Source organism: Aotus nancymaae, unplaced genomic scaffold, assembly GCF_030222135.1.
Source record: "Aotus nancymaae isolate 86718 unplaced genomic scaffold, 86718_ANA_hifiasm-v0.15.2.pri h1tg000253l, whole genome shotgun sequence".
NCBI classification, from domain to species: Eukaryota; Metazoa; Chordata; class Mammalia; order Primates; family Aotidae; genus Aotus; species Aotus nancymaae.
The window spans coordinates 444,261-463,821 of NW_026988668.1; the positions used below are offsets into that span (position 1 = coordinate 444,261).

The 19,561-nt window shown below is 37.9% G+C and overlaps 1 protein-coding gene across 8 annotated transcripts in view; it reads left to right on the top strand.

Moving 5' to 3' along the window:
* ATP9B (ATPase phospholipid transporting 9B (putative)) overlaps positions 1-19,561 on the top strand; it is a 288,436-nt gene that overhangs the window by 103,078 nt on the left and 165,797 nt on the right. The gene's annotated exons all lie outside the window — the stretch shown is intronic.

Below are 19,561 nucleotides of genomic sequence, written 5' to 3' on the forward strand. Positions count from 1 at the left end.
ATTTCTGTTTATACAAGCTATTTTATTTAATGCATTGGGAATTTGTTTTATAATTTCTTTATTCCTTATGAAGGCTATTCACAAAATTATGCCAAAATAATTTCTGTGATGTCTTAGCACATAATCAGTTTTAGGTAGTTTTGAATTTTCCTTTTGACACTTAGGTTTTCTTTCTCCTTCTGCTCACCTTCCTCCCCTTCCTCCCCCTTCTTGACCCCTCCTACTCTTCCTCCTCCTCCTCCTCTTAATGTCCTTTTTCTTTTTCAATTTATTTTGTTTTTTAAATGACAGATTGTCACTCTCTTGCCCAGGCTGAAGTACAGTAACGTGATCATAGCTCATTGCAGCCTAAAACTCCTAGGCTCAAGTAATACTCTCTCCACAGCCTCCTGAGTAGATGAGAGTACAGGTGCATACCACTGTGCCCAGCTAATTTTCAATTTTTTTTTGTAGAGTTGGGCGGGGTGGGGGGCGGGTCTTGCTGTGTTGCCCAGGCTGGTCTTGAACTCCTGGCCTCAAGCAGTCTTTTCACCTTCGTCTTTCAAAGTGCTGGGATTACAGGTGTGAGCCACCACTCCCAGCCAGAAACTTAGTTTTTATTTGGCTGTTTGCCCCTCTTCTTTGTGATTTTGTATTGATGTTTGCCAGTTAAAAAGTATATTCATGCTCATTGTAGAATCTTTCAAATCAGTAATACCAGATATTCTCAAATGAGTACCCTGTTTTTAATTTGCTCCTTCTTAGGCACATAGAAATGTTTTTCTTTCCCCTATTTTCTCTCTGTACATCACATGGGCTTCATTGGCCTTCAGGTCAGAAGCTCTGTTTGAAAATTGTCCAAGCTGCTTCTCTGGGTCAGGCTTCTCGGTCAAAGCCAGGCAGTGAATGCTACTCAGATGATTTGTTTTCATGGGATTTTAATTTCCAGTGTTCTATGATTGTTTATATAAATTCTGCAGCATACTATGAATAATTTATATGTTTAGAGTTATTACAACTTACATTTTTTCATGGTCAGTGAATGAAGGAAGGTAGATTCTACTGGACCAACAGATGAACCGGTTGGAGAGGTTGGGCTGTTGACAGCTGCCTTTTACCTGCTTTGCAGTGGGTAGAGTCAACTAGGCAGCTGTTAAATCATGGAGTCAGATGCCAGGGAGAGCACCTCCTCACCTGAGGATGGGGCTGGGTTGTGTGCATGTGGCAGTTCCTGGATCACACAGTGTGACTTTCAGTGGAGCTGCCAGACTTTTCCAGAGTGGCTGCGCCATTCTTTGTCCTCAACAGCACCGGATGAGTGACCCAGTTTCTCTGTCCTTGCCACCTTCAGTGTTGTCACCAGTTGTTATTGTAGTCATCTGACGGTGTGCAGTGCCATCTTACTGTGGCTTCAGCTTGCGTTTCTGTGGTGGCCGGTCGTGCTCAACATTGTTTCTCCTGCTTGTTTGCCATCTGCCTTTCCTCTTTGGTGATGTGTCCTTTTGACAGTCTCAGAGCAGAACCATTCTGCCTTCACTTCACGTCTAATGCCACCTGCAGCTTCTTCAGGGAGTCCTGTCAGGGTGAGGAAGTTCTTTCTAGTCCTAGATTGCTGAGAGGTCTTATCCTGAATGGGTGTTAGATTTTTCCAAAGCTTTTCTGTATCTGTAGGGATGCTCGTATGGATTTACTCTTTTATCTATTAATATGATGGTATGTGGTCTGACTTTATGTTTGTCACACCAACCTTGTGTTATTGGCATAAACCTCACCTAGTCATACTGAGTGTCTTTTGATTATGTCACAGTATTTGATCTGCTGATATTTTGTTAAGGATGTTTTGTGCTGATGTTCATGAAAGATGTGAATCTGTATTGCCTTTGTTTAATGTCTTTAGTTTTGGATATCTAGGGGTAAGCTGGCCTTATAAAGAGTTGGGGAGTCTTTTGGCTCTGTAATTTTTAAAACAGTTGGCATAAAATCGGCGTAATTTATTTTTTAAATGTTGAACAAATTCACTTTTGGAACTATCTGATCCAAGAGTTTACTTTGTGGGAAAATATTTGATTGTGAATTGAATTTCTTTGGTATAGAGTTAATCACATTTTCTGTTCGTTGAAAATTTGTGTTTTTCAGAGAATTAGTTCATTTTATGTAAGTTGACAACATTAATGACATAAAGTTTATAATATTCTGTTATTATTTTTTAGCGATTTTAGGATTCCTTCTTTCACTCCCAATATTGGTGGTTTATATCCTGTCTATTTTATTGATCATGTCAAAGAACTTGTTTTTGGTTTCGTTGATTATCTTTATTGTTTGTTCATTTTCCATGTTGTTAATTTCTGCTTGGATTTTATTTCCTTCATTCTACATAGTTTATGTATAATACTATTTTTGTTTCTTCCTCCATGAGGTGGAAGTTAGACCTTTGATTTTATAGCTTATTATTTTCTGTTTATAAACTTTCAGAGCTGTACACCTCTTTCCAAGCAGTATTTACCTGTGTCACGCAAATTTTGATATTCTGCATTTTTGTTATTTAATTAAAAATATTTTCTAATTTTTTCATGATTTCTTCTTTTCATCCCTTGATTATTTGGAAATACATAGTTATTTGCCAAATAGTTGGGGATTTTCCCAGTGTCTTGAAATTAATTGTTATTTAATTCTCTTATGGTCACGGAACATACTCTGTTCTGTTTCAGTCCTTTCATATGTATTGAAACTTGTGATCTGGCCCAGCATAGGAACTCTCTGGGTCAGTATTCCATGTGAGCTTAAAAATAATGTTTGATCTCCTGTTGTCTGGTTGTTCTGTAAATGTTCATTAGGTCAAGCTAATGGAAACTGTTATTTAAAAAAGTTTTTTTCTACCATTTTTTCTCTTAATTACTGAAGAAGACTTTTAAGATCCCATACTTTTTGTAGATTTAACTATTTCTCCTTTAGGCTCTGTTAGTTGTTTTCTTACGTATATTGAAGCACTGTTTTTGGGTTCATACACGTGCAAAATTATTGTATTTTCTTGAATTGGCCCTTTTTCATTATTTCTGGTAGTATTCTTTGTTCAGACATCTATTTTGTTCTTTACTATTATAGTAATTCCAGCTTTTTTAAAATTAGCATTTACATGGTGTATTTTTTTCCATCTTTTATGTTTCATATGTATTTCTTTGAATTTAAAGTGTGTTTCTTAATGTAATAAAAGTAGGTACCACTTTTTTATTCTGAGAATTGCTGCATTCTATTGTGTACCTTTACTGTAATCATTAACATGGTTGAGCTGAAGTCAGGCATTTTAGTCTTTATGTTCTACTTACCTACCCACTTCTTTGTTTCTTTTCTTCATCTTTGGGTGTTGTGTTATGTTTCCATTTCATCACCATTATCGGCTAATTAGCTGTGCGTATTCTGTTTTGTGTCATTATCATGTTTCCAATGTATGTTTTTAACTTACCACAGTCTTTCTCCATGTGACTTACTGTGTAAGAGTCTTAACACAGTCTGACATGGCTTCCTTCCCATGCTTTGTATTTGTGTCGTTTATCTTACTTCTACGTATTATCAGCCGCATTGTGCATTACTGTTTTTTGTTTGAAGTTGTCAAGCATATTTTAAAGAGAGTAAAAAATGAAAACAGTCTTTTCCATTTACCCATGTGCTTACCTGTTCTGGGACTTCTCTTTCTTGTGTGTTGATCCAAGTTTTTCCATTTACTGCCGTTTTTCTTTAGCTCTAAGAACTTCTTACAAGAGGGTGAAGTGCAGTGACACCATCTCAAGTCACTGCAGCCTCCACCTCCTGGGTTAAAGCAATTCTGCCTCAGCACCCTGAGTAGCTGGGATTACAGGCACGTACCACCATGCCTGGCTAATTTTTGTACTTTTTTTTTTTAATTTTTTTTTTTTTTTTTTTTTTAGGGATGGGGTTTTATCATGTTGGCCTGGCTGGTCTTGAACTCCTGACCTCAGGTGATCCACCCACCTCAGCTTCCCAAAGTGCTGTAATTACGAGTATGAGCCATTGCTTGGGGCCTATTTTGCCTTCAGTTTTGAAAGCTGTTTTGAAGTTTTCATTTGACAATCTTTCTTTTTTATCTCTGCCTTTCAGAGCTTTTACTTTATCTTATGGCATCCATAGTCCTGAAAAGATGCCTGCAGGCCTCTATCCTCTGCTCCTTTTTCTGCCTTCAGGAATTTAAGTATGATGTGTTTTCATTTGTCTTGCTTGGGTTTGTTGGGCTTCTTGTATCCAGAGTTTCATGATTTTTATCTATTTTCAAGATTTGCAGCCTTTTTTTTTTTTTTAATCTTCCCTTCTGCCCAAACCCCTCTAAATGGGACATGACCAACAGAATTAGTCTTGCTACCGATATCAAGGAAATTAGTCAAACTACTCATCTCAAAAAAAGACCCAGAAGAAAAGAGCAAGAGCTTCAGTGGGAATATCAAGTAGTTATTTTCCCACATGCCACTGAAGCTCTCTTACTCTTTTTTTCTCAGCCTTTTTTTTTTCCTTCTGTAACTCAATTTTGATAGTTTGTGTTGCTCTGTTATTCAATTCCCTGACATTTATCTTCTTCAGTGTCTAGTCTTCTGTTAAGCCCACCCAATGAATGTTGTTGTTCAAGTGTTGTAATCTCTGGATGTTCCATACATTTCTCTCATTTTTGTTATTTAAATACGCTTTTTAGTCTTTCCTAATATATAGTGGCTTCACTGGACTATTTCAGCAGTTTGTAATGCTTAATTCCATGTCTGTTAACTTCGTTATCTCTGTCACTTTTGGGTATATTCCTATTTAAAATTTTTGGCCCTTATTATAGGCCCATACTTTCCTGCTTCTTGCCATGTTTGGTAATTTTTTGTTGTATGCTGAGTATATAAGTGTTATAATTAATGTCTGACATTTTCATTTCCATTTTTAAAGCATCTTGGTATTTATTAAATTAGTGCAGCAACTTATGGGTCAACTTGATGTTTTCAAGGCTTGTTCTTAAACTTTGTTACAGGGGCCTAGAGGCTCCTTTCTTGTAATGCTGTTTAATCATATTACTAGAGCTTGATCCTGCTGGGATCCTTCTGATATCTCCTGAAATCCTTGCTGGTTCAGAGGTGCCTCTGAACTCTGGCTAGTCAAAACTCATCTCGCTTCAACTCTGTGTAATCTTTGCCAGTGGCTCAAGTTGGAGCTCTGTGGTTCTCCTTTGCCTGGACAGACATATTCTTAGCCTGAATGCTGTGCGTGCTCACATTCGGTAATGCTCGAGTGGAACACTTTCATATTTCTGCAATTCTTTTTCTTCCTTGCCCCTTTTCAGTATTTTGCAAATGCTAGTTGTCAGTTTCCCTGAATTCTGGTCTCAGTCTCCTGAATTCAGAACAGCTGCCTCCCTCCACCTGGCTTCTGCCCTATAAAGTGGTAAATCTTCTTCACCTGGGCTTAGGTGGGGCACATGGCGTTCTCTTTTCTCTGAGGTCACTGTATCTAATATCTGAAAATAGGTATTTTATAAGTGTTGTCCATTTTCCGGTTGTTTTCGTGGGAGGGCAAGTCTCATATTAGTTACCACAACATGGCTTGTAGAAGTCCTTGATTAATTTTTATGAAAAATACTAAGTTCCTTGTGGATGAAAGAAACTACATGACATTTCAAATTATAATTAAACTAAAACAAGCAGGTGTTTGCAGACTAAGAATTCGCTTGTGGGTGGGGCATCTACCTGCTGGGAGGTCTGGGCTCCCCAGGCCTGTGACTGCCCTCAGAGGCTGGGTGCCTGCCCTTCTGCCACCTTCACGTGTTCCTGCCCTCTCCTTAGGGGCATTCCTTCGAGAAACAGGTGAATGTCAATTTTGATTCCTGATTCTAATAGTAATGTGTGTATTGAACATCATACATAAATCACAAAATAGAAAAAAAACACTCTTCAATTGCCAGTCTGCATTGGCTTTCATGAATATTTTGGTATAAATCCTTTCTGACAATACCTTCCCCTGGCCACATTCTTGCATGGTTAAATAATTCTGTATACTTTGATTTTTTCTTTTCCAGTAGAATATTTATTCAACAATATGCTATGGGTCATCTTTCATGTTAGAAATTGCTTGCAAGTGTTTTATTAGGTGCATAGTTTCTGATAAATTATAGCTTCTGTAACTGGCCTGATATTGGCGAATTTAAAAGTTATCATTTTGAAATTCTATATTAAAAAAAATAAACATATTCCAAGAATTTTGATTATTTGGCCAAAATGCTCTTCAGAAGACTACGCCATTTATAACATCTACTGCATATTAATTAATAAATTAATCTTTCACTGTTTTTCAATCTAATAACTGTAAAAATGGCATCCCATTTGTTTAGTTTTTTATGTGTGTGGTTGAAGATAATTACTATTTAAGACAGTGTATTTCTCATATTTTTATTTTCTAAGTCTGTTCATGTTATCTGCTTATTTTTCTACTGTGTGTTTTTAAAGTTCTTTTTATAAAAGTTTGTTAATTTTTTATTTTCCAATTTTTTTCTAAAAACTTATGTTTATCGTTTCTGTTGCTCATATAAAAGTTCAGTGTACTTATATAATGTGACCTACCAATATTTTTTAAATGGTTGCTGCTTTTTGGTTTCATGCTTAGACTATTTCTACTCATGATTATATTTTAAATAATTACTTTTAAAATAATTCCTGCTTTCCTTGCAAAATCCGATCATCTACCATTTTTTCAGGGGTGATTTTTTTTTTTTTTGAGGTGGAGTTTTGCTCTTGTTGCCCAAGCTGGAGCGCAGTGGCGTGATCTCAGCTCACTGCAACCTCCCTCTCCCAGGTTCAAGCAATTCTCCCACCTCAGCCTCCTGAGTAGCTGGGACTACAGGTGTGCAGCACCACGCCCAGCTAATTTTTTGTATTTTTAATAGAGATGTGGTTTCACCGTGTTGGCCAGGCTAGTGTCGAACTCCTGACCTGAGGTGATTTGCCCACCTCGGCTTCCCAAAGTGCTAGGATGACAGGCGTGAGCCACTGTCCCCTACCGATCTTTTTCTTTTTTTTAGTTTAATTAAAGTTAAAAAAAAAAAAAAAAAACACAAAACAAAAACTGTTAGTCAATTGTACCAGTACCATTTACTGAAGAATTTTTTGTTAGTTTTTTGTTTTTGCACAAATTTAATATTGCTCCCAAATGGTTATACAATTCTAATTTCTCAACATCAGAGTATGAACGTGTCTGTTTCTCCATAATTTTCCCAGTATGTGTTACAAATGTATTCTTCAATCTGTTTCTTAACTTCTGCCCTTATAATATCTTTGCCTTATAAATATTTCAAATTTTATTTAGGTAAATATTTATATGTTTTCTTTTATTAAATTGTTTATGTTTCCCTTTATGCATTTATAGGTTTTGTCTTGTGCCAGAGGCTGTTTGCCCACCAGTGTTCATTTATCATTTTTTAAATGTTTCTCAGTAGCTGGAATCTAAAAGTGAGAGCCAAGTATTATAATTATTAAAATATTATTCCCTACAGTCCCATCTGATGCACAAAGACCTAGGAGAGGAAAGTTGAATCATGTCACTTAGTATGTGTGGCTAAATAGTTGTTTTAGAGTTAAGCTTAAGGTAGATTCTTCTTTTTTTTTAATTACATGTCATGACCTGAGCAGAATCGTGCCTCACTCTGGCCTGCATTTTCTGTGTCATCATTTCCCTCAGCCCTTTCCCATCCTCGCTCTGCTTCCCAGTGTTTTCAGCTTGCTTTTCTTTATTTTCCGTTGTGAAATAAATCTGTTCCATTACCTTATTACTTGATATCTAGTTTGTTAGTCTCATGCTATTTATTCAGGTAAGTTTTATCATAGAGACATTCTTGCAGCATACTGACTTTGTATTGTAATTGGAACTGATTGCTGGGTTAGTGCTACTGTTTCTTGATTCCATATTTCCTCCTTGTGTCCTTTTCTTCTTTCTTGTGTACATCCTTAAGTAATCTCTCCAGAACTAAAGTGGGGGTACTGTGAGTCCTTAAGACTGGAGGGGATTTTGGTTTGCTGTAACACTTGGACGAAAGCCTCGCCCTCTGTCTTCCTCTTGAAGAACCTTCCAAGAATTTTAGGGTCACTGGCAATAGGCAGCTTGGGAGCAAGTCACACTAAATGATAATTTTGTACCAGATTTAATTTTGGTAAGTTTAGTAGAAAAGAAAATACAGAATCAAAACACTATATTACAAAGAATTTGTCTGAAAATAAAAAAGCCAAAAAAACCAACCAAGCAAGAGTATTGGTGTATGATTCCATTAATATAAAATTCTGTACAAGTGATCAGCAGATGGTAGAGATTAGGAGGGTTACGAGTGCAGAGATTGGTGGGCTGCAAGGGAGCACAGGGATACTTTTGTGAGTAATGGAAATGTTCAGTATCTTAAGGTGGTAATGGTCACAGGCATATACATATATCAAAACAAAATTTTACACTTTAAATATGTGCAGTTTATTGCATATAAATTACACCTTAATGAAGTAGTTACAATTTTTCATACTGTTATGTATAACTTTGAGCAATGCTCTTTGTGGTGATTACAGGAAGTGACATTATCTTCAGTGTTATAAGAATGCTTTCTTTATTTTTATTAGTGTCAGATATATACACACATATAAATTCAAAAATATTTACAGAATTAATACATACAATACAACTTTTAAATTTTTGTAGCCAGTATACTTTGATAGAGTCTGATTAAGAATTTCAGTGACGTAACTCTATGGTAAATGAAAATATTTTAATTTTTCATCTGACCACACCACCAAAAAGCAATATATCCTAGGAAAAAAGAAAGTTTGATTGAATATCTGATTCATTAATCAATTTTAAATTGTAGCTTCAAATAACTTGGCATATTAGGTATAGATCTTTTTTTCCATGAAGAAGAAAGCTGATTTCATTATGGATACAGGCAAGGCAATTTAGTTTTTCATGTAATAGCATATGCCCATAATCGTCCCTCATCCTGACATTTGTGTCTCTCGTGGTGTAGACCTGAGGGCTCTTCTGTGTCGTCAGCTGTTTGGTGTATCCCCAGTTGTGTCACATCAAACTGTGTCCATGGTGACAGCCAGGCTAAGGAAACTTAAGAGACCTAAGAACTCCTCTGATGTTCTGAGGACACAGCCAAGAGCCACCTTTTTCAATTCTGTTGTATTCTCAGAGCACTTAATATGATCAGAGAATTAAGATTTGGAAGAGTCACGTAATAATGGCTGTGCTGCAGATCCTGTAATGCCAGGTGCAGTTTCTCGTGGCTTCATCGCTGTCTGGAGGCACAGTTTTCAGGCATCATAGACATTTGGGAAATATGTTTCTGGCTTTTGCGATCAAACAAATTTATTAACAACCACAAGGCCACAGTAATTTTCAATAAATCATGACGTGCTGATTTATTTCAAAAGATCCATATAGCAGTAAACAATACCATTTACATTTAATTAGTTTTATTGAACGAAAGGCAATTTTATTTGTAATGAACCACATGTTATGATTAAGGATGTATTTTAATGACCTTTAAGTAATGCGAACAAATGTTGCCCTTGACCTAACAGCAGAGGCTTTCCTACATTATTGAAAACTTCAGAATGATTTTTAAATTATCGTGGAAAGCTTCGAATGACATTCTCATTATTGTGCCATTATTCAGTCATTTGATGTCTACTACACTAGATGAAATGCATTCCTCTAAATGCTGATGTGTGTATAGAAATGAGCTTGCCAGCTTGTTTTTTATTTTCACGTATCAAAAGGTAGTTTGATGTGTGAAAGTTTCATGTTTTGAAAATTACTGACAGCGTAATATTTAAATGATGAATGATTCTCAAACTTGCCTTATCCCTGGAATCATCTGACTGCTTATTAAACATTCTAGTAGAAGTTTCATAATTCTCAAGTTACTAGAGAATATTTCTTTTTGTGTAAACTAGCTTAACCTGAAAATAAATTTTTGCTATTACTAGTTAATACATAGTCTGAGCTACTGTAACAGTTGCACTATGGTAAACTAGTATGTTCAGCCGTTAGTCCATCCTTCCTGCAGTCTCTGTTCTTTAGAAATTTGAAAACTAACCAGGTACTTTTCAGTTTCTTGAAAGGTATGTGAATTTGCTTTTCATTGAACATACTTTCACAGAGCTTGTAGGGCGGGAGTGAGGAGGAGGTATCTTTTTGCTGGTGTGTTCTCTGCGGGCAGTATTCCTGGGGGTGTGAGCTCCTGCTCCTGCTCTCCAGCTCTAGGGCTTAGGTGGGAGCCCGCTGTGTGTTGGTGGTCTCCAAACCATGTGTCTCAGATGTGATCCTTTCCATGGTGCCGTCCTCGGATGGCTATTTTGGTGACATTCTGAGAGTAGTTTTGGAGCATCAGTCATGAGCTTCCTCCTTTCACTGATTTTGGAAGCATCTCATTCTTTGTATGAAATCACTTCCTGCTCCATGGTCCAGGATGGCTTCTGTGTCCTGTACCGAAACATGACTGACACACCTTAAATCAAAACAATTTTTCACCCTCACAGTAGCTCAGGTGGGTGGTCTAAGGCTGATAGGGCTGCTTTGTCATCTCTCATAGGTGGTTCCAGTGGCTGCCCCACCTCTACACTGGCCCCGCAGGGGAGGGGAAGGAAGGGCCTGGTGAGGACTTGGACCCCAAGGGGCACATGTCCTTTTGCATGTTCTGCTGGCCAGAATCTGTCACCTGGTCCTAAGCAGCTACAAAGAAGGCTGAGAAATATATTCTTTACGTGGGAAGTGACCTACCCATCTAAAGCTTCAGAGTTCTATTTTTGAAAGGAAATGGGAAGGAAAGTGGAGGATAGTCACTGCCGAGCCATTGCTTCACTTTGTTTTCTGCTGAGTGTCTGACTCCCCCGTGCTGCTGCTCAATGGAGTGCACCAAACCGTTCCGGCAGTTCTCAGACGACTGTGCTGCCCTGAAAACACGGTGCTCCCTTTAGAGTTGCTGTTATAATTACCTGTTTTATTAGCATCAGTGATTTCATATGAATTCTTCAAGGAACTCTAAGCAATTTACAAATTCGTATGTTAATGACTTACATAGATTAAAATAGAAAATGAATGAAATGCCAACAGAAAAATAGTAAATACGTCTTCTAGAAATGAAAGATGCCATATCAATTTTAGATGATTGAATCTTATCTGTTAAAGATTTTTTTTTTAAGTGATTGACTGAGACATACAACTCCAGTTCCTTTAAGAAGAGGTCTGGCAGGCAAGACTCCTGTGTAGAAAACATGAGGATGCCCTTTAGCCATGCTGCCCCTTTTCCAAAAGGATCATTGGAATCCATGTGTAGAATCAACAGGAGAAAGGCTGATACTTCCTCAAAGCCAAGCCCAGAGAAAGTAGCTGTTCCAGGAACAGAAGAGAGTAAGTTCCGATGTCTAATATACTTTAAGAAATCTGAGGCCGGGCGCGGTGACTCAAGCCTGTAATCCCAGCACTTTGGGAGGCCGAGGCGGGTGGATCACGAGGTCAGGAGATCGAGACCATCCTGGTCAACATGGTGAAACCCCGTCTCTACTAATACAAAAAAAAAAAATTAGCTGGGCATGGTGGCGCGTGCCTGTAATCCCAGCTACTCGGGAGGCTGAGGCAGGAGAATTGCCTGAACCCAGGAGGCGGAGGTTGCGGTGAGCCGAGATCGCGCCATTGCACTCCAGCCTGGGTATCAAGAGCGAAACTCCGTCTCAAAAAAAAAAAAAAAGAAATCTGAGATGTTACTAGCAACCTAAATAAAACAAGCTATGAAGAAGGATCATGTGGAAAATACAAACTCTTAGAAATAAGAGTGGAAAATGAATTGTTCCACATCCCTCAGAATACAAGCCAAGGTTGGGAAATACAAATTGATGGTTGCCAGTTTGAGCTTGGCCCTCAGTGCTCTCTGTAATCCTTGTTAGAAGTTGTAATCAACTGTGTTCCTCTTATTGATGGCAGTGCTTTTAAACTTTTCCACTCTCCTTTGATTTCTGACCCGGCTGTTTTTCCTTCACCAGTAAGACCAGTTTGTCTTACCTTACATGGAAAAAGGATTCTGTCAAATGGAAGTTCCTTCAATATCCCATTAATAAATGAAGAACATTACCACTGTTCCCTCATTTTGCCTATAATTACAGTAGAGAATCAGTCCTTCTAAGAGTAATTATTTCATAGCTTTCAACTGGTCTCATCTAAGTGTGCTTTTCAGGGATCTCAGAAGATAAGTGGTTTTCCTCTTCTCATGTTTCTCTGTTGTTTTCTTTTTGTTGGGCCCTTAAGGCCTTTAAGTGAGCCTCAGTTTCTCAAGTCTTCCTTTAGTTCTTTCTTCAATTTTAGCTTAATTGAATATTTTTAGAATACTATTTTATTTCTTGACTTTTTAGCATTTTTTAGTTTGCAATATTAATTAGAATTTTTAACTAGTTACAATATGCCTTTAACTAAAAGTGTATTGTGAAAAATGAAGATTGTACCACTTCCTGTAAAATATAAGAATTTTGTCCTTGAATAGACCTAATTCCCCCACCTACCCTTTATACTATAGAGTCCCCCTGAACAACACAGGGGTCAACGTGTCACTTTCCCACACAGTCAAAAATCTATGTGTAAACTTTTAACTCCTCTCGAATTTAACCGTTAATAACCCATTGTTCACTGGAAACCTTGCCGATGACCTAAACAGTTAGCACATATTTTGAATGTCATATGTATTATATACTATATCCTTTCACAAAATAAGCTAGAGAAAAGAAAATATTAAGAAAATCATGTGGAAGAGATAATACATTTGTAGTACAGTACTGTATTTATTGATAGCACAAGTTGATATTGCCTGTTTGCAAGGTGAACTGGGTCTGAAATGGTGGGCAGCCACAGCTGCAGACTTTAATCCACCACCAAGCATTTCAGCTTTTTCTTGTAGTGTCATGACTTTTGTCTACTTTTTGGGAACATTTCCAGCATCACTAGAGGCACTTCTTATGGGTCCAGTGGTGTTATTCAAGGTTCATGCCATGGTATTACGCTGAACACAAAGGAGAATATGTGAGCACCATGACCGAGCAGTCATTACTGTGATGTACACGGAACTGGAGCGGAGCACTGCTCACACAGAGGCCTCGCCCGCCGATCCTCGCGAGTGCACGCACTCACCGCAGCAGCAGCAGGAGGGGCTGTGCTGCGATTCCAGAAGCACAGTGAGCACTGCAGTTAGTTCTGTGCAGTTAGGGTTTGATACTTTGTCTTCAGGATCGTTTGCATGTCTCTCGGCTGCAGATGGTGTCATGTCCTGTGTGTTTCAAGTTTTATTTTACTTTTAACTTTTTGTAATAGATTTGTGTGTATTTTATAGTAGTAAATGATACAATAGACTACTTCTATATTTTACGTTCTCTTGTTATACGTAACTTTAAACATTTAAAAAAAATTCTGGGCTATGTGGTGTATCTTCAAGTTTTTTCAAATTATCAAGAAATCTCCAGAAAGCTTTCTATTTACTGAAAAAAATTCATGTATAAGTGAACCTGCACAGTTCCAACCCATGTTCAAGAGCTCACTGTACTTTTTAATGCGTCTTGTATCTATACGTTATAAACTGTTCCAGCGCATTGTATTTACACACACACACACACACACACAATTTTTCTTTTGAGACAGAGTTTTGCTCCATCTCCCAGGCTGCAGTGCAGTGACATGATGTCAGCTCACTGCAGCCTCTGCCTCCCAGGTTCAATCAGTTCTCCTCCCTTAGCCTCTTGAGTACCTGGGACTACAGGAGTGCACCAGCTTGCGTGGCTAATTTTGGTATTTTTAGTAGAGACAGGGTTTCTCCATGAGGGGCAGGCTGGTCTCAAACTCTTGGCCTCATGTGATCCACCTGCCTTGGGCTCCCAAAGTGCTGGGTTTTACAGGCATGAGCCACTGTACCTGGCACATTTTATTTATATTTGAAGGGAATTAAGGTTAAAAATAGGATTTGGGGTTTAAAAAATGTTTTATTTAGATATTTACCATTTTTGTTCCATACCATTCCTTCTTGAAGATCTGAATTTCTTCCTGATGTTGTTTACCTTTAGCTTGAAGGACGTCTGCTGATATTCCTCTAGTGGATGTCTGCTGGAAAGGAGTTCTCATTTTATTTATCTGACAGTGTCTGTATTTCTCCTGTATTCTTAAAGAATGTTTTTGCTGGATATTGAATTCTGGGTTGACAAGTCTGCCCTCCATACCCTCCTGCCTGCACTTTAAATATTTTGTTCCATTGTCTTCTGACTCCATTATTTATAATAAGAAATCAGTGGTATTTTGATAGTTCTTCTCTTGTGTATAATGTGTTATTTTTCTCTAGGTATTTTTGAAATTTTTTTCTTTATTTTTGGTTTTTAGCAATTTGACTTTGATATTTTTACATTTTATTTATCTGTTTAAGGGATTTCTGGGCTTCCTGAATCTGTACATTTCTGGCTGACAATAAATTTGGCCTATTTTTAGTCATTATTTCTTCAGATAGTTTTTCTTTTTTTATTCTCTCTCCGTTGACTTACTCTGAACCCCAGTTATATGAATGTTAGACTTCATGATATTCCCATGGTTCTGTGACTGTATTCATGTTCTAAATGATTTTTTTCCCTATGTCCTTGGAATCATTATCTCTCTTTTTTTTTTTAATCGAGGTTCTGGGGTAAATGTGCAGGTCATGCAGGATTGTTGCATAGGTACATACATGGAAATGTGGTTTGTTGCCTTCCTCCTCTCGTCACCTGTGTCTGGCATTTCTCCCCATGTTATCCTTCCCCAACCTCCCCACCCCTGCTCTCCCTCCCCTGCCCCCCACAACAGACCCCAGTGTGTGATGCTCGCCTCCCTGTGTCCATGTGTTCTCATTGTTCAACACCCACCTATGAATGAGAACATGCAGTATTTGATTTTCTGTTCTGTCAGTTTGCTGAGAATGATGGTTTCCAGCATTTGTAGGGACAAAGAACATAAACTCATCATTTTTTTATGGCTGCATAGTATTCCATGGTATATATGTGCCACATTTTCCTTGTCCAGTGTATCATCAATGGGCATTTGGGTTGGTTCCAGGTCTTTGCCATTGTAAACAGTGCCACAATTAACATACATGTGCATGTGTCTTTATAATAGACTGATTTATAATCCTTTGGGTATATACCCAGTAATGGGATTGCTGGGTCAAACGGAATTTCTATTTCTAGGTCCTTGAGGAATTACCGCACTGTCTTCCAGAATGGTTGAACTAATTTATACTCCTACCAACAGTGTAAAAATGTTCCTATTTCTCCACATCCTCTTCAGCATCTGCTGTCTCCAGATTTTTTGATGATCGCCATTCTAACTGGCAAGAGATGATATCTCAATGTGGTTTTGATTTGCATTTCTCTAATGACCAGTGATGATGAGCATTTTTTCATGTTTGTTGGCCTCATGTATGTCTTGTTTTGAAAAGTGTCTGTTCATATCCTTCACCCACTTTTGAATGGGTTTGTTTTTCTTTTTGTAAATCTGTTTCAGTTCTTTGTAGATTCTGGATATTAGCCCTTTGTCAGATGGGTAGACTGCAAAATTTTTTTCCCATTCTGTTGGTTGCCAGTTCACCCTAATGATTGTTTCTTTTGCTGTACAGAAGCTCTGGAGTTTAATTAGGTCCCATTTGTCTATTTTGGCTTTTGTTGCCAGTGCTTTTGGTGTTTTTGTCATTAAGTCCCTGCCTATGCCTATGTCCTGAATGGTTTTGCCTAGGTTTTTTTCTAGGATTTTTATGGTGTTAGGTCTTATGTTTGAGTCTTTAATCCATCTGGAGTTAATTTTAGCATAAGCTATCAGGAAGGGATCCAGTTTCTGCTTTCTGCACATGGCTAGCCAGTTTTCCCAACACCATTTATTTACAGGGAATCCTTTCCCCATTGCTTCTGTTTGTAAGGATTGTCAAAAGATCAGATGGTTGTAGACGTGTGGCGTTGCCTCCGAGGCCTCTGTTCTGTTCCATTAGTCTATATTTCTGTTTTGGTACCAGTACCATGCTGTTTTGATTACTGTAGCCTTGTAGTATAGTTTGAAGTCAGGTAGCATGATGCCTCTGACTTTGTTCTTTTTGCTTAGGATTCTCTTGGCTATGAGGGCTCTTTTTTGGTTCCATATGAAGTTTTAGGTGGTTTTTTTCCAGTTCTGTGAAGAAGGTCGTTGGTAGCTTGATGGGGATAGTGTTGAATCTATAAATTACTTTGGTCAGTATGGCCATTTTCACAATATTAATTCTTCCTAAACATGAGCATGGAATGTTTCTCCATCTGTTTGTGTCCTCTCTTATTTCTTTGAGGAGTTGTTTGTATTTCTCCTTGAAGAGGTCCTTTACATACTTTGTTAGTTGTATTCCTAGGTATTTTATTCTCTTTGTAGCAATTGTGAATGGGAATTTGCTAATGATTTGGCTCTCTGTTAGTCTGTTATTGGTGTATAGGAATGCTTGTGATTTCTGCACATTGATTTTGTATCCTGAGACTTCGCTGAGGTTGCTTATCAATTTCAGGAGATTTTGAGCTGAGATGATAGGGTCTTCTAAATATACAATCATGTCATCTGAAAATAGAGATAATTTGACTTCCTCCTTTCCTAATTGAATACTCTTTATTATTTTTTTTCTTACCTAATTGCTCCAGCTAGAACTTCTAATACTATATTGAATAGGAGTGGTGAGAGAGGGCATCCTTGTCTAGTGCCAGATTTCAAAGGGAATGCTTCCAGTTTTTGCCCATTCAGTATGATAATGGCTGTAGATTTGTCATAAAAAGCTTTTATTATTTTGAGATATGTTCCTTGGATATCTAGTTTATAGAGAGTTTTTAGCATAAAGGGCTGTTGAATTTTGTTGAAGGCCTTCTCTGCATCTATTGAGATAATCGTAGTTTTTGTCTTTGGTTCTGTTTCTGTGGTGGATTATGTTTATAGACTTGCGTATGTTGAACCAGCCTTGCATCCCCTGGATGAAGCATACTTGATCGTGATGGATAAGCTTTTTGATGTGGTGTTGCAATCAGTTTGCCAGTATTTTATTGAAGATTTTCGCATCTATGTTCACCATGGGTATTGGCCTGATGTTTTCTTTTCTTGTTGAGTCTCTGCCAGGGTTTGGTATCAGGATGATGTTGGTCTCATAAAATGATTTGGGAAGGATTCCCTCTTATTTGGATTGTTTAGAATAGTTTCAGAAGGAATCATATGAGCTCCTCTTTGTACTTCTGGTAGAATTTGGCTGTGAACCCATCTGGACTTGGACTTTTTTTGGTTTATAGGCTATTAATTGCTGCCTCAACCTCAGCCCTCATTATTGGTCTGTTCAAGGTTTCAACTTCTTCCTGGTTTAGCTTTGGGAGGGTACAAGTGTCCAGGAGTTTATCCATTTCTTCCAGGTTTACTGGTTTATGTGCATAGAGTTGTTTATAGTAATCTCTGATGGTAGTTTGTATTTCTGTGGAGTCGGTGGTGATGTCCCCTTTATCATTTTTTATTGCATCTATTTGATTCTTCTCTCTTTTCTTTTTTTATTAATCTGGCTAGCAGTCTATTTTGTTGATCTTTTCAAAAAACCAGCTCCTGGATTTATTGATTTTTTTTGAAGGGTTTTTCTTTTTGTATGTGTCACTATCTCCTTCAGTTCTGCTCTGATCTTAGTTATTTCTTGTCTTCTGCTAGGTTTTTTTTGTTTTCTTGACCTTGCTCCTCTAGCTCTTTCAATTTTGATGATAGGGTATCAATTTTAGATCCTTACTTGCTTCTCATGTGGGCATATATTGATATAAATTTTCCTCTAGACACTGCTTTAAATGTGTCCCAGAGATTCTGGTACATTGTGTCTTCATTCTCGTTGGTTTTGAAGAACATCTTTATTTCTGCCTTCATTTCCTTGTTTATCCAGTTGACATTCAGGAGCCAGTTGTTCAGTTTCCGTGAAGTTGTGCGGTTCTCAGTTAGTTTCTCAATCCTGAGTTCTAATTTGATGGCCCTGTGGTCTGAAAGACTGTTTGTTATGGTTTCCGCTCTTTTGCATTTGCTGAGGAGTGATTTGCTTCTAATTATGTGGTCAGTTTTGGAGTAGGTGCAATGTGGTGCTGAGAAGAATGTATATTCTGTGGATTTGGGGTGGAGCTTTCTGTAGATGTCTATTAGGTCCACTTGGTTCAGATCTGAGTTGGAGTCCTGGATATCCTTGTTGATTTTCTGTCTCGTTGATTTGTCTAATATTGACAGTGGAGTGTTGAAGTCTCCCACTATTATTGTGTGGGAGCCTAAGTCTCTTTGTAGGTTAAGAACTTGCTTTATGTATCTGGGTGCTCCTGTATCGGGTGCATATATATTTAGAATAGTTAGCTCTTCTTGTTGCATTGATCCTTTTACCATTATGTAATGCCCTTCTTTGTCTCTTTTGATCTTTATTGGTTTAAAGTCCATTTTATCAGACAGTAGGATTGCAACCCCTGCTTTTTTTTTGCTCTCTGTTTGCTTGATAAATCTTCCTCCATCCCTTTATTTTGAGCCTGTGTGTGTCCTTGCACGCGAGATAGGTTTCTTGAATACAGCACACTGATGGGTCTTGACTTTTTATCTAGTTTGCCAGTCTGTGTCTTTTGATTGGGGCATTTAGTCCATTTACATTTAAGGTTAATACTGTTATGTGTGAATTTGATCCTGCCATTTTGATGCTAGCTGGATGTTTTGCCAGTTAGTTGATGCAGATTCTTCATTGTGTTGATATTCTTTACCATTTGGTACGTTTTTGGAGTGGCTGGTACTGATTGTTCCTTTCCTTGTTTCATGCTTCTTTCAGGAGCTCTTGTAAGGCAGGCCTGGTGGTGACAAAGTCTTTCAGCAATTGCTTGTCTGTAAAGGAATTTATTTCTCCTTCACTTATGAAGCTTAGTTTGGCGGGATATGAAATTCTAGGTTGAAAGTTCTTTTCTTTAAGGATGTTGAATATTGGCCCCCACTCTCTTCTGGCGTGCAGGGTTTCTGCTGAGAGATCCGCTGTGAGTCTGATAGGCTTCCCTTTGTGGAGAACCTGACATTTCTCTCTGGCTGCCCTTAGCACTTTTTCCTTCATTTCAACCCTGGTGAATCTGACGATTATGTGCCTTGGGGTTGCTCTTCTTGAGGAACATCTTTGAGATGTTCTCTGTATTTCCTGGACTTGAATGGTGGCCTACCTTGCTAGGTTGGGGAAGTTCTCCTGGATAATATTCTGAATAGTGTTTTCCAACTTGGATTCATTCTCTCCGTCACATTCGGGTACACCTATCAAACATAGATTAGGTCTTTTCACATAATCCCATATTTCTTGGAGGCTTTGTTCATTTCTTTTCACTCTTTTTTTCCTCTAGTATTGCCTTCTCGTTTAATTTCATTGAGTTGATCTTCAGTCTTTGATATCCTTTCTTCTGCTTGGTCGATTAGGATATTGAAACTTGTGTTTGCTTCGCAAAGTTGTTGTGCTGTCTTTTTCAGCTCCATCAAGTCCTTTATATTCTTCTCT